Here is a 24040-nt window from a genome sequence, read left to right as displayed (position 1 = left end):
AAAAGCTTATTTTGTTTAGCTCGATCTAATTCATCGATTGATATAATAATGTCTCATCATTGCACAATATTACAATTAAACAGAAATTTAAAATTTTACAATTAAATCAAATTTTTAGGTTTTGTCATTAATTATATTGTACATTTACCGCCTTGCCAGCGCCATATTAATAAAAGATGTGTGGGACACCACCAGGCCGATAGCCAGCCCAAAAATGTAGGTGAAGGGGCCGACCCAACCATATTATAGTTCATTACCATATGATAGTTCATTTGCAAGCCTACTGTGAAAATTTTAAGGGGGCAGTGAAAATTTAGGGGGGGACCCGGCCCACTCTAGCTCCCCGTGGATACGGGCCTGGCTACCACACTGAACTTTCTCGCTCCAATTTCATAAACTAAATCTTGGTGTACTGCAGTTATTACCGAAATGAAATATTTTCTTGTGAAATATGAAATAAAATTATAAGTCGTTTTCGAAAAAATTCGCCCTAAAGAAAACTCACACCCCTAAAGTACACAACCTCTTGAAGAGGTTTTGCATAAGAAAATGATACACTATGTTAGAGTTATTTATGAAATAGATGTATATAAAATAATATAGCAGAAGTTATACTTCACAAAACTGTTTAAAAAAACAGAAGAACATCACCATAAGAGTAAACTACCACTTCTGGATATTCTCATGAAAGTTATTTGTGTAACATTATAAGAATATTATTGAAATATGAACAAAATCATTTGAGTCGTTTACGAGAAAGTAGTCTAAAAAGAAACTTACCTCAACACTAAACTACCTCTTGTAAATTTATTCGTACGGAATAATTCCTACAATATTATAGTATTATTAATGAAAACTTTATTTATGAAATATGAACAAAAACGCGTGAGTTGTTTTTTTTAATGTCCGTAAAAAGTTCACTTCCAAGAACAAACTATCCTGCGTAGAGCTATACAGAACAAATGAGTTATGCCATTTGTTCAGAACAATGACAATGAATGACATATTAATTTATGAAATATGAACAAAAACGCTTGAGTTGATTTTGAGAGAATCGTCCGAAAAAAACTCATCCCAAGATTATATAAATTACCTTTTCTTGATTTTTCCGAGAGAGAGTATATAGCTTATGCCATAGGATAGGATTATTATTGAAAATTTGATTTGTCAAATATGATCAAAATCGTTTTTGAGGAAATATCAAATTTTGATTTTTAACCTTCAATAAACTTCCCTTAATTTTAGGAGTAGGAAGAAACTTCGAAAAAGAACCCTAGAGAATCACATAAAAATCTCAAGTTTAAAATTTGGTCTGGATAGTCTGTATGGTCGCTATGGTCTCTAGACGAACAGATGGACAGATGAAAAATCGCTTTTTCGATATTTATGAGCCACGAAATGTGTAAATACGTTGACATTTCGAATTCGATTTTTTTTTTTTCACGACCATCATACTTTCTTTTCTCCTTTCGTCGCTCGGAAGTAAAAAGATTGATTAGTGCATGTTTCAAAATCAATTTCTTCCTAGTAGTTCACGAGACCAATTTTATCGAGAACTTCACATGAAAAGACACACTTATTCATATACAAATTACAACCGATATGCTTTTGATTGCCATTTTTTCACTTTTGGACATTTTTTTTTTTTCGTTAAACGTAGAATAATTTACAGTATATATCCCATTACACGCGAGGATGATAAAGGGTTTAGTATTCTTCGCAATGAATTTGAAAAAGCTATACCCGGAGATTAGGAATTTAAAGGCAACCGGGATAGACAATACACCAATCGAAATCATTAAGAATATGGGGAACAAGGGCAAGAAAGAATTGTTCCAACTCTGCAGTGAAATATATGAGATAGGAGAATGGCCAAAAGACTTCCTGAAGACGATCATGATACCGATGGTTAAGAAATCGAAACCAAAGAGATGTGAGGATTATAGAATTATTAGTCTAATAGTTCATATCTCATACAGCAAATATTTTGCTTAGAATTTTTGAACAGAAGATTGTATGGAAGAGCAAATTAAAAAGTTGAGGAGGAACAATTCGGATTCAGGAGAGGTAAGGGCACAAGAGATGCAATTGGATTATTAAGGGTGATCGCTGAACGGTTTATAGAAAAAAGGGAAAGAGGTGTATATTGTATTTATTGATCTAGAAAAGGCTTTCACCACGTGAATTTGGAATTGTTGTTGGAAGTTCTAAAAAAAAGTTCGGCTGGAATTGAAAGATCGAATAAGAAACTTATATGTCAATGAACAAGTACGTGTTAAAATAGGGGAGGAAATGGCAGAGAGTGCAATTGGAAGGGGAGTTCGACAGGGTTCGGTCTCTTGCTTCTTGCCTACGTAACATCTATCAAGAAGAGATAGTGAAAAAGAGCATACAAAATAACGACAGCATTTCAATAGGAGGTAGAATGATTAGGTATATACGGTTTGCAGATGATATTGCGCTTGTTGCTGCATCTGAAGGGAAAATTATAAGATGATAGAAAACGTGAGGAAGGGCTGTAAAGAATATGGAATGAAAATAAAAGTTAGAAAGACAGAAGCCATGGTGATTGGAACGAAAGGGTCGGTGTCAAATATACCTAGAAGTAGGAGGGGAGGAAATCGAACAGTTGACTAGTTCACGATACCTAGGTAGTATTATTAGTGATGATGTAAAGCGTGAACATGAAATAAAAGCAAGGATAGTAATATGAAGTCTTTATGAGAAAGAAAATACTATTTTGTGGGACCTTAAATAAAAAGTTGAGAAAAAGATTTATAAATGCTTCGTGTGGAGTATTGTCAGTGCTGGATTAATCCTCCTGGAAGTCTGGGGCTAGAAAAAAATATGTGTCCCCTGTTGACTTTAATTAATACATAATAATTAATACATTTATGTGCAAGTACAGTAGGAAGGTCAAGGGAATATGTTTCATACTTCTGGGTATATTTTATTTTATTATGATGATTGTATCTTCATGATTCTTTTCAGATTACCAATTGAGATTTTGATCTGAGCAGAGGCCCCTGTGCACCTGGAGGCCTGGAGCTGTAGCATCCCTAAACCCCCGTTAATTCGGCCCTGAGTATTGTGCTGTATGGATCAGAAACATAGACATTATACAAAAACGATTTAAAACAACTGAAAGCTTTCGAAATGTGGGTGTGGAGAAGAATGGAAACAATTGGCTGGGTCGAGTGGAAAATGAATGAGAGTGTGTTAGAAATTGGGGGTGGTGGGGCAGAATAATTTTAGATATTATTAAGAAGTCGAAAAGAAACTGGTTGGGACATTGAGTAAGAAGGAACTGTATAGTTTTATGGCCGCAATATCAAAGTTTGCAAGTGTTCTATGCTGACATTCACTTGTCGCGTCACTGCCTGTGATTATGCCACAAATTTAAAGGATCATTTGCATCCTATCGTTAATATGTTCATTCCTGGCAATTGACGCCATATTCCAGGAGGATACCGGTAATGACTTCATTCACATAGTTGGAGCTGTTGTGACGTGGTTTGAGAAACATCAGGATAAACACCTCTCCTGGCCAGCACAATTGCCGGACCTGTCATAATTGAACATCTGTGGTCCGTCTTAGAGACAAAAATCCAGCGCAAATGTTCGCCTCTATTCTGTCTCACGAAACTAAGTGATGCACTCCTGGCAAAATGGTGTAATTATTCCAATTGCTGCCATTCCATGTCGCATCAGAGTTCTTCTGAGGACGAAAGGTGTTCAACTCCATATTAATGTGGTAAGTTACATTCTTTAGGTGATTCCATCAAATTGATAGATATCTGTATATCAAAAGCAACGGATATTTGCACTCTTCTTCTGGCCCGTAGCCAGCCCAAAATGTAGGAGAGCCTGTTAGAAATTAGGGGGGCGATCCAACCATATTGCAGTTAATTAGCAAGCCTACAATAAAAATTTTAGGGGTGACCAGTAAAAATTTAGAGTGGGGCATAGATACGTGCCTGCTTTTCTTGCATCCCTAAATGATCCCCATTCTCAAGATACAGTCTCCTAAATCTATTTAAACAAGAATAATTAACAATTAACAACGATAATGGCAAAAAAACTGTAGAAAGAAAGTCTAGGAATATTTCAAGGTACTACCTCAACATTCGGCTGGTGGTGCTGCATGAACCTTAGAGATGTACTAGCACGAACTTCAGATTACAAACCAAGGTCACTTACCATTAACCTACGGATGCCCATCTCCAATTAATCCAGCACTCCAAAAAGCTATTGACAAGAGAATGTATAGATGGAGCAAATATTCACTTTTGTTAGTGTGCGTATTTTAAAGTTGGGTTACTTTTCTCCCTAAAGTTGCAAGATTGGTAGCTTACAGATGTAAATGGTATCGAGAAAAATAGCACTATAATAAATATTAGGTGTAGTGCACCCAATGTGACAAAGAATATTAACAGACACGTAGTCAAACGTCTATGATATTTAATATACAACAGAAATAGTAAGGGCGCAATAGCAGATAAATGTTTTGTTGTTGATTAATTTTTGATATATACTCAATTCTTATTCACATATATTCAAGAAAAGAAGAAGGAATCTTCAGTAAGATTACCAAGTTGTCCAAAACATTTATTTTTACAACCAACTACAATATGACATTGAAATCAAGAAGAAACCTGAGATCATCACAGACGCCTGCGCCTATACCAACATCAAATACCTATTATGTCCTTTCAAAAGCCACGAATGACACAGAAGAAACTTCCACTTCAAACACTGAACTTGAGAAGGATGAGAAAATAGATGACATGAAGACTACCGCAGACGTGATCAAAACTTGGATATACATATGATTGCACTCCTACCCTGGGTTATAAATTACAATTAATAACTCAAGATTGCAGCAAAGGAGTTAGGTTACTATTCATAAAACGTTAAGTGCGAGCTTCAGGAAGATTAAAAAGTCGTGCAAAACATTTGTTCTCACCACCAACTGCAATATGCTACCAAAATCAGGAAGACTACTGATACCGTTATTCGTATCAAAGTAGTTATTCGCCGCCTTCCAATTGATACCAACATTGAAGACATCAGAACAGCGTTCAAGGAGAAGAATTATCCAATATTCACCGTTTCACAAATGCGAACCCAGAATCGTGAAGGCGGGAAAGGGAAAGTCCCCTTCCCTTTATGCCTGATTACATTGAAGAAGACTCTACAAGCCACCAGAATGTTCAAAAAGACATTGCTACACATTAAAGTTCGCATAGATTCACTACAAAAGAAACATTACTTGCAATTCTTCAAATGCAAAAGATTCGGGCATTCGCAAGCAACTTGCGAAGCTCTGCCTCGGTGCTTTAAGATCACCAGCTCTCCTTGGATGTACCAATGCGAAAAGAAGACCAGAGACACGCCTACGAAATGTGTCAACTGTAAAGGCACTCATTCTGCTAATTGTTCCGGATGTCCGCGAATACAACAAATTCAACAAAAAAAGAAAAAGTAAACAACACCAGCAAGCACAATCTCACATTCAGCATCTCTTCAAGACACCGCTGCTACATCCGTTTCAAGATCTGAACCTACAATATCACGCACTATTGCAACTTCAACACCGAAGACATCTCGTGATGATCCTCTGAAGACATCACCCAAACTATTAAAGAACTTCTCAAGGATTTAAACCTGACCAACATAGCACACATGCTACGCATCTACATGCCAAAGCTGAAAGTCGCCCCAGATCTGCTCAGCAAATACACCATCCTCACGGGTTTCTTCTCTGAACTACTACCGTAGAATCAAAAAGCTTTTTCAGCACGTCAGCGCTCTGAACTATTACTGTACAGCGAAGAAGTTTTTTCAGCACTTCAGCGCTTCTTTGCTTCTTGTAGAAAGCATTTTTGTTGTTTTATTTGTACTTTTCTATATTTTTGTATTTTGTAATTTTATGTTGCGAAAAATCGATCAATGGACGAATCCTGTAACCCATCTCCCAATGCAAACTACCTAGGTACAATCATGGTCCAAGAGAAGGCATTACCTTCTGCGGCCCACCATCTTCAGATGGGAATGAAATTGCATTTTTAAAAGATGTATTAGCTTAAGATTAAGAACCTTGTCTCAGATACCATCATGAGTCCTTATGTTATGGAGCAACACATCATTGCTACCATCACCTTATCTCGCATCGCATTCTTATGTATTAATGACAATTAATCAATAAATAAGTAATTCCTGGTACTCACTCCTAGTACCTTTTTACTACATTTAAATTCATGTCATTGGCCCAAGGGAAGGTGTTACCTCCTGTGCTTGCCCATCTATTGATAGGAATGAAACTTCACTTTGAAACAAAAAGGTGTAGGCTACTATGCATTGACATTTTAAACCTTTTTTTTTTTTTGAAACTGTGCTAATTAACATAAAACTGATATTCTAATATTTTTTTGTGCCTTACTGTGGACAGAACTTTGTGTTCATCTTCTGTAACTTTCCTATGGAATCTAAGTCTCGCAAACAATTCGGTCTTAAATTGGCAAATTAAGAAGCATTTTTTTCTTTCATTCTGGGTCAAACATCAAGTAATGATGTACATGTGTTTAATTAATCTAGATTAAAAGTCAGGGACGGATCTAGAAGGTAATAATTGGGGGGCAACCAGAACCCAGACTATGATAAATATTATATCATGAGTTTACTATAAACTTTCAAAAATATATAAATAATAGCTTAAATTATTTTGGTCATTCAACAAACTGGTAGGCTTAGCCCCTCCTTCCCAGTCCCAGGCTAGATCCGCCACTGTTAAAAGTCCAAATCCAATTTTCATGTCTAACATGTTACAGCAAATTATATATGAGCATTTTAAAAAAAAGTTTGCAATGAACTAATGACAACTGATCTGGAATAATTTACAATTTTGTTAATAGTTGCCGCTGTACTCGGTTTTCAATAGTTATGTAATAATAGCATTTTAAATAAAATAAATTTCACATTTTCATACAAGGTTGTGCTTATATAGGTGTTTTACATGAATAGTTTCTGAAATATTAAATTGTTATTTTCTGTAAATGCAATGTTAATATACATATTAAATCAAAAAAAAAAAAAAAAGGTAATAACCTTGCATGATTTCTACACATATTATAACATAAATCACTCCTTTACTCTTATATTGGCAAATACATAAATACAAATTTCCTGTACTACTTACATTCTATAATTCACATTTCGCTTCTCATAATAATGGTAATATTATAAATATTTATAACAATTATTCTGAAATACAACCTAAGCATCTTTTTTAGGCCACTAAACATGCATCTGTACCAGAATCAAAGCAGGAAAGTAATTAAGTCTAAATATCTGTGGCAATTACTTTAGTAAACAATTCTACAGAAAATAAAAGTAACCATTAAACTGTATTTGTTCCATTGATATTTATCTGTTATGAGTATATATGAAATACTAAGTTGCCCAAAATATTAATAATTTAGATATGTAGTTAACATTATGGAATGCTCGGAAACACTGTGAAGAAAGGGACTAAAATAAAACTAGACACGAATCATGTTCGTTGCTTTCTCCATGTTCTCAAAATTCAACTTCTGCCTAGTAAAAGTAATTTGAACTGCGATAAATAAAAGTTCCAAAAGGTTATACCTAGTTTACCTTAATTTTGAAGGATCTTTCAACAACCAAAATCATGTTTCAGCTTACGGCACTGCTCAAGATTCACTAATCAGCCGATCAAGAAAATCAACGAAAAAAGTTGTCACTGCTAAAATAATAGCAATTTAGATGCTCTTTTGTACTTGAGATTTTTTTTCATTTTTTTTTTTTTGAATAGTGATTTTTCTTTCACAATTTCAGTTCAATATTTTCTTTTGATTTTAATCATTTAGCCTGGCCTACTCTAGTTCTAAATGAGTATGGGGATTGTAGCTAAAGAAAGAAGACCAGACTAAACTCAGAGAAATATCCGAAATTTCTCTTATGAACATGCCCCTCAAAGTTAGGCAAAATGTATACAATGAAAACTAAATCTAATTCAAACAATAACTAATGAGGTTGATGTTTAATTTAGAAAGTAGCCTTATGTTCATGTCAATTCAATTTATTGGACATAATATTGTGTGTTCTTAGATTGATAGATAGGACGTGTTTAAATATCTGAAAGTTTGTGTAGGATAAAAGAAAAGGAAATATGGCCAAATAGAATGTCATACCTTGAGTGCTGCTGCATCCATGTTGTCAAAATATTCTTCTCTGCAGTTCTGATTCGGTTATAACAAAACGTCCTTGGAAGTATCAAACTTGACAACCAAAATACGCGATGACAAGAATCGTCCATGAAACTTCCAAACACTTTCAACTTAAGCAAAGGTTATTCTGACTCTTCGCTTCGAAGACAATACTATATCGAAAACATGATGTGTTTGTCTATGGTGCAATCTTTAGAGTTTTACTTAGGTGACTCGAATTGACTACCCGGTTCGCGACTTTCTTCGTTACTGTTTCGTCGCGTCCCTCTTTTGCACTCTACTAACTCCCTTTCTCTATTAACTTCCTCCTATCTCCAAGGAAATGATTTTATATAACCAAAAACTTGAGAATGCAGATTTCAGAAACTTCGAAACAACAATGGTCTCAGTCAGCACGTGGAAACTCTTGAGAAAACTCAGTCGAGAAAGAACATTCTGCTGACCAAAAATCCTTAAAATTTCAAGACAACTTTCCGGATAATTTAAATTTTGTTAATCTAAGAAATTTCTGGAAAAGACGAATACAAAGATTCTTACAACATTACAAACATTTGCTCATACAATTCTGAAATTAAAATGCTGATTAAATAACAGTTATATAATAGTCTCATTATGTAAATTCTCTTAATGTAATATTACTAGCTTGCAGTATCTTGTTTCATAACAAATACTATAATTCGTGAACAATGTAAATAATTCACATGACACAATTTCTTTCCAAACTTGGTCGAGTAATAGAATTTAATAAACACAACTGATTATGTAAATAAAATTAAGATGAATTACTTTTTAAAATATAATGTATCGTAGCGTTACCAAGATCTAAATCCAAGTACCATAACAATAATTAAATTTCAGGTGTTTAACATAACTTACTTCTGCAAAAAATAGCGAAATTGCAAAATATGCACCAGAGTGGAAATTCCATACAAGTGACTCCATTAAAAAACCACCATCGAGTATCTAGTCTCAACCCGCAGACTCTCAGCAAGTCAGGGGTTCACATTCCAGTTTCCATGGCATCGCTACATTAAAATATATGTGAATATAAACACATACAAGGCTATGAATATAATCCGCCTATTTTTAATAATCATTGAAATTTTGGAGTAAAATATTTTGTAAATATTTATTACAATTAATGAAATCGAATGTTTAAAATATGACAATGTTAAAATAATGTAAATTTACATAATTTAGAAGATTTTATTCTAAATATATGCATTTCAATGGTTAACAAACTTATCATTTGTATCACACATAGTTAAATAATGACATGACTAATTAAATTGACGTACTCGAAATTGACGTAACGTCATGAAACTTAGAAAAATTAAATTGAATATTATTAATATAAAAAATTGGCAACAAAATATGATAATATTATTTTAAAAAGTTAACACTGTAGGAAAAATGAAAAAATAAGATTCCTACATTGTAAGATTCACATTTCTCTTTTCGTATGCAAAAAGTGCGAAATATGGGAATTCGCTTAAAGTAGAAATATGAAATTCGCTACACAAATTCTTAATTAAAAATAAGGGAATACATGTTTCAGCGTCTTCAAAAATTGTACTCATAAGGGTTGAAACGGGGTAATTTCTATAATGACCATATTACGTTTTCTTTCATTCAGAAATAGCCCTATGAGAGGATTTTTAGTTGCAAAATTTAGTATATAAACTATTAATTAGCAAGAGTTTTAGAAATAATAAAAAAATAGATCAAAAGATTGCGATCTTAGCCAAGAATTTTAGGAATGATTAAAAAAAAATGCATCAACAGATTGCGATCTTGGCCAATAATTAGTTTTTGAATCAGGGGCCACAAAAGTTTTGAATGGCCTCTGAATCTAGTTTTGGCATTTTTTACGGAATAAGCACATCATACTAAGTTAAGTGATAGTTTGGGTTTCGCTACACTATATGTGGTTCTCCACATATAAGGTCTACAAGAAAATTTTTGATTGAATTAAATATATTGGATCTTCGATCAGGGGCCACAAAATTTTTGAACAGCCCCTAAATCGAGCTTTTTTTAAAAAAACGGAAAAAGCACATCATACCGAGTAAAGTGATAGCTACACTGTATATAGTTCTCCAGATATAAGCCTACAAGAAAAGTTTTGATCTTACGATCTTATCTTACGATCATATCTTACGGAATATTGGATCTTACGATCCAAAAATAAAAGAATGAGTGTTTCAGGGTTTCCAAAAATTCCTCTCCTAAAAGGGAAAGGAGGCATCGTTTCTATAATATTTAAATTTCTCTTGCTTTATTTATAATGTGATAAATGTAAAGATTAGTCTCAGTTAGAGATGTGAAATTCAGTATATTAACTCTTATTTTGGTGAAGAAATAAGGAAACACCTGTTTCAGCGTTTCGAAAAACTTAGGTGCAAGGGGGGAGAAAGAAGGGTCATTCCTATAATATTTATATTTCTCTCTTTCCTTATTCAGAAAGTGCCTAATGTAAGCATTCATTTAAGTTAGAAATTCAGTATATAAACTCTTAATTAAAAATAAGAGAATACCTTGTTCTGCTCCCAAATAGTCACCAAAGATTCAGAGCGATTTAGATATCACAAGGTGACTTCGGTACAGCAAACCTTTCGTCGACAGAAGGTGACATTAGACAACTGAGGCCGATCAGCCCTTGTAAATTTAATTGAGTAGCTAACACGTATAGAAACTGTGGAAAAATCTAATTTAGGTGCAAATTCCGTGGTGAGGTGGCAAAATAGTCATGAAAATTTCGATATCACATTGCACGGGTCGAAGTAATAACCGACTCACCATGCAAATGTATAAAGTCATTCTGCTATCACTATAAAGTCATTGTAGGAATATTTTGTTGTGCATTATCCTCTAAAAGATATCTGTGATAACATCATCATAAGTTAAAGAATAAACATTAAGACGAAATTATGAAGGATATTATTTATAAATCATCAACAATTCGAAAGAACGTACATATAAATACATAATGTGAAATAGAAGTTGAACAACAAAATATAAATGTTACAAATAAGACAAATTATTACGGACTTCTCTAGTACCACCAATACTCATACCATCAATAATAAAATAAGTCAGTTTGAAATGTTAAGTATTCATTAAGTTCATACGTCCTTAGGAACCGTAGATTAGATGGCGTGTAGTAGAAGTAAGTAGATTAGCATAGTATATATTTTAAAATTATCCATATTGTTAATTCAATAATGTAGGAAATATATTTGTTTCAAAGTTGTTAGGATTGTAGATACCATGTTTTAGAACCAGAAAGTAGTTACTTTTTATATGAGGTACACTAGAGCTTCCTCTTAAGTATTTAAGCCTTGATATATTAGAAAGTATCAATTATGCTAGCTTTTAGAAATGTAAAATTTATGAGCTGAAGGTATAGGACCGTACTACGAATCAATGTTTAGAAAAACAAGTTGTCGTGTAAATAATCATCGGTATATTCATAGGACTGTAACCTTGAAATTATTTGACAAAGCTAGATGAAAATGCAGCAGATGTAAGTACGATGTTATATGTGTTCTAGTATTAACACTTTTCTTTTACAGATTTTGTACATGCACAGTTTCAGCGAACAGTGTAGGATTACAACAGACCAACAGAAAGATAAGTATATTCCCCACGGAATATATTTATAATCCTTCCTTTAATAATGCACCTATTTATATATGTTTTAATTACTTTGTATAACTTTATATCATTATCGTACTTTATGTATGTTAAATAATAACCTTTTAATCTATGCCGTAGATATCCTTGCTTTGCTGCAAAGAATATAAGACATGACATCATATCTAGACATGACATCATAGCTAATCATCTGTGTAGTTGAGTTGAGTTGATTTTAGTTTAGCGTCCCTTTCAGCAGCGAGGCCATATGAGACGTGGACCTACTGATTAACGTGGAATCCGAACCACATGAGCTCCCGCCGGGAATCGAACCCGGGTCTCCCACGCCAAAGACGCGTACGCTAACCTCTTAGCCACGGAGGAGCTCATCATCTGTGTAGAATTTGTGTATTTCAAACAGATTGTAAATAGTGCTATGCTGTGCCAAACACTATTGATGATGACGGTATCTGAAACAAAAGACATTGCGCCAATAAAATATATCATAGATTTAATATCACTCCAAGACCCCGTAGCTTCCATATTTACTAAATCCTAATCCTAACTATATGTAAAGCTACGTAAAATGACGTAAAATAAAAGGGTACTTCTGGTTGACGTGGAAAGTTGAAATTTGAGATGATTACAGCTTTCCGAGACTAATCCACGGGAAAATTGCCAAAAGTGAATATTCTTAATTTTTAAGGGGTCTAAAGGGGGATGAAGAAATTCCCATGTTATTTAAATGGGCGTTTTCTTGGGATACAAAATCTTATCTCTTACATAGTTGAAATACGAAAAGAAGCTTGAAATTTGATAGAATTGTGGTTTAAGAAGTGCAAGGCGAATCTCCCACCTGGGCCAAATTCAGGAAATATTAAGAGCAAATGTACGAAATTCACTCTTGATGCAAAGGCTGAAACTTAAGAGTTGCAAGGCCGAGCAAACGTGGGGTTCTGGGGGTGGAGCCCCCAGCTAGCCAAAGGCTAGTTACAAGTATAAAACTACATGAACTCACTCACTCACTGACACAAAATAACGTGTACTTCTGGCTGACGTGGGAAAGTTGAAGTTTGGGTTTTCGGGACTAACCCACAGAAAAATTGCTGAAATTGAATATTTTTAGTTTTTGGGGTGTCTAAAGGGGGAGGGGATGAAGAAATTGATCATGTTATTTAAACGGGCCTTTTTTTGGATCTATAATCTCATGTTTTAGATACTTGGAATTGGAATAAAAATGTGGTATGCTTGTACATTTTCTATATGATTATTTAACAAAATTACAAAAAATAAAAATTTCAAAATTTAGAGAGGTTTTATGAGGAACTGCAAAATCTTTATCATGTTATTTATATGAGACATCTTCTACACGCTAAGATGTTTAGGAACTTCCAACAGGATTAGAATAATGAAATTTAGGGATGATTGTAGCCTTTCGGGACTAATCCAAAGGAAAATTGTCAAAAGTGAATATTCCTGCCCCGTCATCTGCCAAAGGCTAAAAATAACAAATAAATAGTAACCTCTGAAAATGAGAATGTAACATCATCATACAATAAGTCGATACATTGTGAATGACAAAACAAAGGCAACTGTAAAAATAAATCGCGAGTAATTGAGCAGAATATTAAGAAGCAAAGTGCGGGTCTGGGGCGAAGTCCCCAGCTAGCCAAAGGCTAGTTGACTATTTTAAAATACTGAAATTTAGATGAAGCAGAACTGTTAAATTTATGAAGTGAAACATTTTTTTCTCATTTGGTGACATGGCAATGCAGGGGAAGGGCTTAAGCCCGCAGAAGAAACTGTTTAATTAGCCATGAATCTCCTTCTTCTGCCCACCATCAACAAAATAAATCTTTCCAGTGTTATTAACAACCAATTACGTTACCTGAAATACTGTCGCCCTAGCCTGGTATTTGCATTAACGCAACCAAATGTCAATAATGACCTTTCTAACTTGGATTTCCTCGACACACTTTTGAATCAAAATAGCTTGCTTTAAATAAAACTTGAAATAATCTTTCAACTTGTTCAGGAAATTTTGTGCGATTTTCAGTTTTTTTCATTTTTATTTTTATTTTTCATCGATAAAATCTTATTTCTCTTCTTCTTTCTGTTACAGAAAGAATATACATTTCGCCAATTACCATTCAACAGTTAGGAGAGAATCAAAATATATTATTGTGCATATAAAGAATGAGATGTACCGCATCCAAAATAACCATCAACATTACAAGTATTAACATGTTGTGGTACAAACCTAAAATAGGTTATTAAGCGGTTAGCGTACGCGCTTTTGGCATGGGACACCCGCTTTCGATTCCCAGCGTGGTTGCTATTCCACGTTAATCAGTTGCTATTCCACGTCTCATATAACCTCGTTGCAGAAAGGAACGGTAAACTCAAAATCAACTCAATTCAACTAGAATAGGTTAACACTTTTAATAATTAAATATAAAAAAATGTAAATATGGTATTGTACCTCCGAGTTCTATAGATAACAGAGTTAGATTATATTTTTTAAAGGTTTTTATGTATATAGTTTTCCTCACATTTATTTATTTCTATTATAAACCCTTTAAATAAAATAAAATATTGCAAGCAAGAAAAATTTCACAGTTGGGTAAATGATATGTCACAGCAGCGGACATCATAATTATAGAGTGGCCTGATTTGTGAGTGAAGCATGGCCAAATAAAGGTTGGGAACCACGGCACAGTAGATAGAGACTACACAATGTTTAGATTGAAATATGCATGGTATACATGGATTGTAATTTGGAATGCTTCTGCGGAAAATTCATTTGGGTAGGTTGGGAAGACCGAAAGGATAACTTATAGAATTGGGTAATACGAGGGACGTTCAAGTTATAACAAGAATTTCTTTTTTTCTGTTAAATATTTCTAGGGAAGACAATATGTGAATCACTTACTGTTCTTTTCTAAGGTACTCCCAATGTACACGCACACACTTGTCCCATCGATGTGGGAGGGCTCGTATACCTGCGGCATAGAATTCTTGGGACAATCTTTCACCCATTTCAGTGTGCTCCTGAGGGGACCAAAGAGATGGAAGTCGCAAGGTGAAGATCGGAGCTCAAGCTTTGTGATAGCTATGACCGTTGTCGTGGCCGTCTGAGGACGCTCGTCGTTATAAAGAATGATGAAGCAATCCTCCACCGCCTGTGGCAGTTTTCTTCTCAAAGAATCTTTGACTTTGGTCCGAAGGAGGTTGCTGTATTACACAGCATTGATTGTGGCCCCTCGTGCCAGGAAATCGGTGCATATCACTCCGTCCTTGTCCCAGAATACCGTTTGCATCACTTTGTCAGCTGGCGCTTGTGTTTTGAATTTTTTCGAGAGTTGCGGGTCTGGACGCCTTCCTTCCATGTGGGAGCGCTTCGACGCTGAAGTCTAACGGTGTACCCAGCTCTCATCGCAGATGATTATCTTTTCAAGGAAACTTTTGTCTTCTCTCTGAAATTGCTGCAGATACTGAGACGAGACGTTTTCCCTACATTACTTCTGGTCGAACCTTAGCATTTTGGGGACCCAACTAGCTATGATTTTCCAGAAGTGCAGGTGTTCGTAGATGATTGTTTCCACACTTCGCATGTTGATGTTTGTTTTCGCAATCAAATCTCTTACAATGATGCATCAGTTACTCAGAATGAGCTGCTCTATCTGACGAATGTTTGGTTTCGTTGATTGCATTAGCTCGACGTGAAGTATGGGCCACGTTGAGAAGGGATTCTCTTCTTGCTTTGAATTTAGAATACCACTCAAACGCATATGACTGAGGGAGAGTTTCTTCGCCATATTGCACACTTAATGTTCTGAAGATTTCAGCAGATTTCACACCTTCTTTCAGGAGGAATTTGATGTTGCAGTGCTGTTCCACTGGGGCCGTCAGCTTCCACACTGCTAGGCTTGTTGCTATCGTCCTTCGCCGCTCTCAAAGACCCTATCTCCTCAACTGTCCATTGTTGAAGAAAAGTGTTAGGACTACCCTATCACAGGATGGGATACGAAGGCCAAGCTGCGCACACCAACACCTGAATAAAAAAGAAATTCCGGTTATAAATCGAACGTTTCTCGTAATATGTCTGAATGAATTGGATTATCGTAGTCCCTGTGTTCCGGTATCCCTAAATTTTTTTAACGTGTTAATCCATAGAGGATGGAATATATAGTTCAACCTTACGTGAATGGGTGACTGAAAGACACCGCTGTGTATAGACCAATATCTTCGAACTAAATTAAAACTAAAAAGGAAGAAAAGAATTCAAACGTAAATTGCTAAATATCTTTAAATTTAACTTCCTTTAATTTATTGTAATACAATTTTCCACGAAGAAAGAGAGTAGACTTTTGTCTTCTATAGAGATTGATGTCCACGTTTATTATATATGGCTCTATTACATAATTCACATAAGATATTTTCAAATATTTAGGATTGATATTAACTGATGAAAATCATATTCACGAAGAAATTAAATGTCGAGTAAAAGCAGGAAATTCGCTTCAAAATCTCTTGTCGTCGCGAATTCTGTCGAAGAATTTGAAGCTTAAAATATATAAAACGATAATCATGCCTGTTGTTCTGTATGGTTGCTAAATATGGTCGCTTACTCTGAGGGAAGAACATAGACTGAAAGTATTTGAGAACAAGATCCTGAGAAGAATATTCGGACTCCAAGAGGAACGGGAATGGGGGTTGGCGGAAACTTCATAACGAGGAACTACATAATTTATACGGTTTACCCAACATTGTTAGGGTCGTCAAGTCTAGGAGGCTTAGGTGGGCGGGTCATGTGGCTAGAATGGAAGAAAGTAGAAACGCTTTCAAAATCTTGACTGGAAGACCCATCGGAAAACGACCATTAGGAAGACCTAGGCGCAGATGGGAGGCAATATTAAGATGGATCTCGCAGAGATAGGAATACAAAGTAGAAACTGGATGCAATTAGCTAAGGATAGAATTCAGTGGAGAGCTTTTGTGAACGCGGCATTGAACCTCCGGGTTTCATAGGCCATAGAGTTAGTTAGTTAGTCAGTTAGTTAACTTAACATGTGATACTATAGTAAACTCGTAGTTTTTGCAGTTCAGTAGACTTTACTGAGCTACACCAAATGACATGTTTGAAATCAATTTTGATATAAAGTTTTCGAGAAAAACATTTCTTATGGCGATGAAAAGAACATAGATGATAAAAACAACAGTGAATTATGAATCATAATTGAAATTTTTTATTCTTTTGGAACAGATCGCTTATTTATTATGCTCAGTGTGTATAAAAAATAACTTCCTGGCGGTGACAAACATCATTCTAATAGTTCAGGTGCGCATCCAGAAATTTTGTTGGGAGGGGTCCAAGCCTTTGGGGGGGGGGGTTCAATACTACAATCCACTACGCTTATTTAGTATTGAACCGGTATTATTCTGCACCCGAAAACACGATGGGTAGACAGTAAAAAATGGTTGTGTTAATTGAACTCAATTTTAACACAGGGCAGTGGTTCCAGCGTGACTACCACTACGCGGTGTTAGTTCAACATATACCGGTACCTCGCGGTGTTGGCGTTTAACATAGGGGGTGTGTTACGTCTTTAACACATAACCGGTGTTGAGCCATGCCGTAAGCGTTATTGAACCACAAAATTACTCCCCCAAAATATGTTAAATCGCCTATATGCGTAATGTGTTTACATTATGCTGAGTCTAAAAAAAAAACTTTAAACAAGTAAAAAATGTACTAGTGTGAGTGGGGGCACGAACCACCAATTTCTAGCCGCATGCTCTTCCGACTTGGCCACGAAGGCGGTGAAGAAAACGTCGTTTGTAGAGGGTTAAATTGTTGAGGTCTTTGAATTTGGCTAATCGAAGTGCTCCTTTAAGCCGCGTATATTTGACGATAACCGTTCGGGATAAGATAAAATCTGCTCGCCATGTAGACCTTATTTTATAACAAAGTGACGACTGTCTATTTACTTTATTTTATAGTTCTTCCATATTCACTTTCAAATGACCGGCAACAGTTGCCATCTAATAAAGTTGATGCGTTTGTGGCTTCTAGTACATAATCGCTTAGAAAAAGAAGCAATAAATGCGTCAAATGTGGGAGATGAATTTAGAACACCTAAATGGCACACGCCTAGCATATCGTGGACTGTTAGGGTTTCTTGAGAAACATTATGTAAAACAATTGAAAACACATCGCGCGGTTTGCATTTTGAAATTTTGCGTATACCTGGATTTGTTTAAGTATTTCTTTCTACTGTGTTTGTCTGTAGCTTCAATTCATAAGCCTTTATGATTAGATGTCCAACATATTTGGCAATCACGCAGAAAACAACACCGAAGATTCTACACTTGTGTTAATTTAACACACAGGCTGTGTGTCATTTCAACTACCGGCATTTGACACACAACTCCAAATGGAGAGTGAGTTGTTCTAAGCACTTGTTTGTGTTATATTTTAACACAATCGTGTTAACACATAGGCATGTCGTTGAAATAACACAACGATTTTTTACACTGTAATTATAAAATACTTTCACCTATATTTTCAGGGAAAAATGACAGAACTAGATTGTTTTTTATGAGTTCAGTCATGTTACGTCAATCATTTCCCTGTTAAAAAGTATAGTTTTATTGAAAAAGTGTACAAATGTAAGCTATGTAAGATAAGAAAAGAAAGACTATCTTGAAGACAAAAGACTACATTTTTAATGGAAGTTTCGAAGCACAAGGTCGCTGGTAATTCTAAATGTTTATATTAAAATTGTTTGAATGCTATATTAGTTTAATTTCTATTATTTATTGAACTTGACGTTGAACACAACAATGATAGTATATGACATTGAAGTTTTCCTTGGCAATGAGGTTACCCTACACTTACCTGCATTTGTCAGTAATTTGCTGCTTTTACACCCTTTGTTAAACCCATTGATATTGTTTTTGTAAAGCTGCCGCGTAGACATTTTTTTAAAAAGAATATAGCTTATTTTGAGTTTTTATTTAAATTGTCAATATAGGATCTATATAATAATATATGACGCTTTCAATCCTCAACGAAATCAAGCCCACTTTTGGTTATTTTGAACATAAATAATAATAGCTTCATGTCCAGATGTTATAAATAACTTTTATAAGCAGTGTTCGTAGAATTCCTTAAAATTTCCCTCGACTGGCATAAAATTTTCCCTTTTCTTATCAATTTTTTCCTAGTTTGTTGAGTGTCCAATTCCTATGACAAAAGTTATGTGGTGGGGGGATTAATGTAACTATATTAAAAGAAGTGTCAACCACATTTCTTTTATTTATTTACTTTTGCTTCTATTGTTTTCACTTTTTCTTTTTCTTTTTCTTTTTTTTTTTACAAAAAAAAAGTACAAATGCCTCCAGCCAAAAATGTGTGCAAATTATGCTACTTTGAATACACTCACACATACACACAATGAAGAACGAAGAAAAAAATATTAAATATTTATATTGGTCAATCAGTGGGCTTGAGAATTTGCCTGGATTTTCAGGTCTTATCAAAAAGTTTTCTTTTTGCTAAATTTAGCTGTGGAATTTCCCTAGATTAGGGAAATTTCCCTCAAACTACGAATACTGCTTATAATGTAAAAAAAAAAAAAAAGAAAGAAAGAAAGAAAGAAAAGAAACTTTTGTCATGTTCCTAAGTATACCGTGCAAATTTAAATTCTTTTTCTCATAAATGGCAATTGGACTTAATTCCATTACTCTGATCGTAAATAACATCGTGAAATATGTACGAGGAATGGCTTTGGTTTACTATAAAACATATATATTTAAACTATGGAATTTATTTTCTTCTAACTTTTTTAATTAGCAACATGCCAATGATGCTTTATAGAACTATTCCTAATAGAATCACCTTTTGTACTTTAAATACAGTATCATCTTTTGTTTAATATTCTACCAAAATAATAAAGTATTGGAAAAGTTTTACAGCAATGTTTTAATACATATAAATAGTTACAAGTGATTTGGAATATTATAACGTAAAATGAAAAAAAAAATGCACAATATGAACAATCTGTAAGTGCCATCTATGTGTATTAATGTTCTCATGTAATTTTAATGGCATTAGTACATGTTATGGCTGCAAGTAAGAATATCAATTCCAAAACCAATACAAATTATTCAAAAAAAAAAAAAAAATACAACTGTTCAACTATTGACAGATCTAATGAGTTCCCTCGTGGCTCTCCGCTTAGAAGTTTCGGGTTCGATTCCTAGTTTAAGCTGATGTGGTTTGTATCCTACGTTAAGCTGTACACCAACGTTTCATATATCCTTTCGGCACTGGAAAGGAATGTTAAACTTCGGATCTACAACATCAACTTTGATAGACTTAATGATCTTTCCAATCTGTAGATGTCTCTAGTAGATATCATGACTTAGTGTGCACGTAACGTGGTGTAGTCTGAGTTTCCATCACCACTACACATATAATAGCGATTTACATTGAGTGGGGTTACAGTTCGTTCCAGAAAGAAAATTTTAAGTGCACCAGTAGACCCTACTCTCTCACTATAGCTTTGCATTTGAATCAATGACGACGCTAGAGGGGGAGCAAGTAGGTGGACGTCCCCAGGTAGCATTGTCTGCCACCCAACTGCACCCCCACACAGTGATTACTCTAACCCGGGGCCGGGGGCCTAGGCCCCCCAGTTTTTTGAGTCTCAAAAATAAATTAAGATTTTATTTATGTATTTTTGAAAGTTATAGTAAACTCATGATATACCTATCATAATCTGGGATTCTGACTGCGCCCCCAGTTTTTACTTTCTACATCTGCAACTTCTCCCAGAGATGTTGTATTGTAAGTTAGATCAAGTAATATAAAACTATTATTATCGATATACAAAAATATAGCTGCCTGCTAACAATTTACCTCTCATCTATCTCCAAGAAAGTACAGAGTGCCTATAAAACTGTACTCATTATTTAACTGGCTATTACATATATTTAACTTTGATTAAGGTATTCATTGACATATTTACCATTCTACTGAATACATTAACAAAAGGTAATGACATTATGAACTTTTCAGTAAATCATTTCCCATTTTTGTAACAAAACAAAAAAGTATGCGAGTGATATGTCCATAAAACTGAGCATATTTTTATGGAACACCCTGCACATTTTTCTGTCGTCACTGATTTGCATAATTAAAATCACAATAAAAGAGTTTAATCTGCAGCAGAATTGCATGAGCCACAGAATTGTAATCGTGATTGTTTTGGACAAGTCACACACACAAACAAAGCAAAAACAATATGTAATGTAACGTTTTCCGCTGTGGTTCAGAAGTAGAGCGCTCACCTCTCGTGTGTGAGCTCCCTGGTTTGATTCCAGCTCTTGCCGAGTAAGCTGTGGTGGACGTATATTCGTGAAATTCTCCCATTCTCTCTTACTTTCTTCATTCCACCATTTCATTCATTACCATCATCACCGTCTCCTTTTTTCCTCCGAGCATATTGTGTAACGATAAACAGAAAAAAGAAAAAACAGTGAAAAAAAGATAGATTCACAGAAAACTAACGTAAGCTCCATTTCATTTTTCTTCTTTTTTAAAATCTCCAAAGCTTACTTAATCGTATATATCTTATACTGTAATATTATATATTTGAATAAAATTTACGGTGTTTTTTAAATTTCCTTTTCAACTTGTCACTTCTTCAATTGACTCATAATTTTTACTATGTATTTCATAAAATACACAATGGTAATAATATTACGAATTGTAGAGCGAAAAATTTACTTTATTATGCTTGTTGCTATATATCGAGTTGGAATTGTGGTGAGTACTGGAGACTAGCGAGAATCGAACCCGACTTATACACAGCAAATAATTCAGTGTTACTCGTAATTCGATCCTTTCTAAAAAGATCTACCAAAGTTCATGTTTTTACATAGAAAAATACCTACTCTTGCAACGTAATTCATTCCACCTAATTTTTTGGTCATCTATTGCATGTGATAATTTTAGTAGTTCTGTCAAAACATTTTCGATTTAAAAAAAAAAAAAAAAGTTTACACCCTGGTAGCAAGATTATATGAAGGTGAGTCTGCAGATCTTTAAATAAATTTAATGATTCATAAGTTTTACTTCTGTAAATGGTCATAAATTTGGTTTATTAAAAGTTAAGCGTTCCGTTCCGCATCAAGGCTATATGAGACTTGGACCTACGGTTTAAAGTCGGATCCGAACTATATGAACTCCCACCGGGACTGTAAATAATGAGCACGGCCCTCTGCTGCTGAAGCAAACTAAGAAGACCCAGTAAACGGGGCGAGTAGTGATGCCACCCAGTAATTTTGTCTCCTGAATAACCGATAATTTTCAAGCATCAATTTAAATTAATGATAATGTGATAGTCAAAATAAAGCAAATAATTTACTAAAATTAGCATTCGGCTACCTGGAGTATTCGACCAAAGACTCCTATTTTAGCTCGTCCTTCGCCATTCTCATACCTCTTAAATCCATAATATACATCTAATCTTAAGAGATTTCGAGTTCTGGGTATCTTATTATAACACTTCCAACTCCTACAATTTCTCTTCCCTTCCAAGGTTAAAACTTAGAAAGAAACACATCTTTAATTTACACGTCTCTACTCTTAAGGGATTTCGGGATATGGTCATGTCATGTAAACAATTTTAACTCCCACCAATTGTTTTTGCCGCCTTTTCTTTTTCTTCTACGTACGGCACCAATATACGCTAAAACACTTTTTTAGTTATTTTAAATTAAAAGTCTAAATATATATTTTCATGCCTTTAACCTTAAGAGATTTCGAGATATAGCCATCTTATTTTAACAAATACGACTCCGATTCTTTTTTCTTTCCTTTTTATTTCTTTCCTTGTAGGGAAATATCAATAAACCCTGAAACATGTCTTCAATTATTTTATATGAAAAAATTAGATACCAAATTTCCAGTCTTTAACCTTGAATTTCGATATATATATATATATATATATATATATATATATATATATATATATATATATATATATATATATATATATATATTAATAGTAAACGTAACCTCCAATTATATTAAACGTAATCTCACTTCCATTTCGCCTTTTTCCTTGAGACATGTGTCAAATTATTTTAAATGTGAAGCTTATATACCAAATTTCATGTCTCTTATCTTCAGAGAATCCGAGATGTGGACATTTTAAGATAAATTGTACAAACTCTTCCTTTGTCGTGCAATGGTGAAATTTTGTATAATTCAGTTTTGTCATTCCATCACATGAATTTCCGAGGGAAAACTGAACTAAGTAATACAATTCTAAAGTCGCCACTGCAGCGGCTGCCACGGGAAAAGATGTATTAACGCAATCCAGATTCGTAGTTTCGGAGATAAATGCTTCTCGTGAATTCGATTTTCCGTTTAGAACGTACATATCTATATATTATTATAGGCGATAAATACTGCTATAATAACATTACACTATAAGCACAAAATTGATAATTTCGAAATAACCTTAACAACAAAATTCCGAGTGAGATTATATTGTCGATGGATTAATATCATATAACAGAATTGTATATTTAATATGGAACAAAACAAATCAATAAGTTAAAAGTAAATAACATCATAACATATGTTCAAAGGAAAACTTGGTGAATATATTTTGTCAATAGCATCTTACATTTATCACTTTCGGTATTACTTACAATATTAGATGATAGTGAGACAGAGGCACACATAGTAGTAAACGATTGCCTTATAACTTGGTAAGAAAATTGAGATAATTATAATAGTGATGTCTTCAGTGGTTGACTTATCGTGTTTCAATTCGCTAAGTAAATAGGTAAGTTATACATATATGCTACATATTAATGACATCAAAGCTCATAATTTGTATTAGTGAATGTTTATAGGTTATAAGTAGCAGTGAACATTTTCTAGTTCCAACTCGTATACTTTCTACTTACTGTTTGTTACGTAAACGCACTTTGCTAATATTTATTTCTCCATTCAGATCCCTGGCGTTAGACTGGAACATTGTTCAAGAACTGATAGTAAGTATTTTTATTTAATTTCTAGTATCTATCTATCTTATATATATATATATATATATATATATATATATATATAT

General features: G+C 34.2%; 2 long non-coding RNA genes across 6 annotated transcripts in view; one reads left to right on the top strand and one right to left on the bottom strand.

Annotated features, from left to right (window-relative positions):
* LOC145664330 (uncharacterized) overlaps nt 1-24040 on the bottom strand; it is a 1055818-nt gene that overhangs the window by 505090 nt on the left and 526688 nt on the right. The window lies entirely within an intron of this gene.
* LOC145664332 (uncharacterized) overlaps nt 1-24040 on the top strand; it is a 137268-nt gene that overhangs the window by 66709 nt on the left and 46519 nt on the right. For 4 of the 5 annotated variants that reach the window (XR_014127372.1, XR_014127373.1, XR_014127374.1 and 1 more), the window contains one exon: nt 23924-23963. This is a non-coding gene — a long non-coding RNA (uncharacterized LOC145664332). Of the gene's footprint in view, nt 1-2991; nt 3755-23923; nt 23964-24040 lie in introns of all 5 variants that reach the window. The other variant, XR_014127371.1, reaches the window with a different exon arrangement.

Source organism: Thermobia domestica, chromosome 11, assembly GCF_964235325.1.
Source record: "Thermobia domestica chromosome 11, izTheDome1.hap1.1, whole genome shotgun sequence".
NCBI lineage: Eukaryota > Metazoa > Arthropoda > Insecta > Zygentoma > Lepismatidae > Thermobia > Thermobia domestica.
This window is presented reverse-complemented; position numbering and strand designations above follow the sequence as displayed.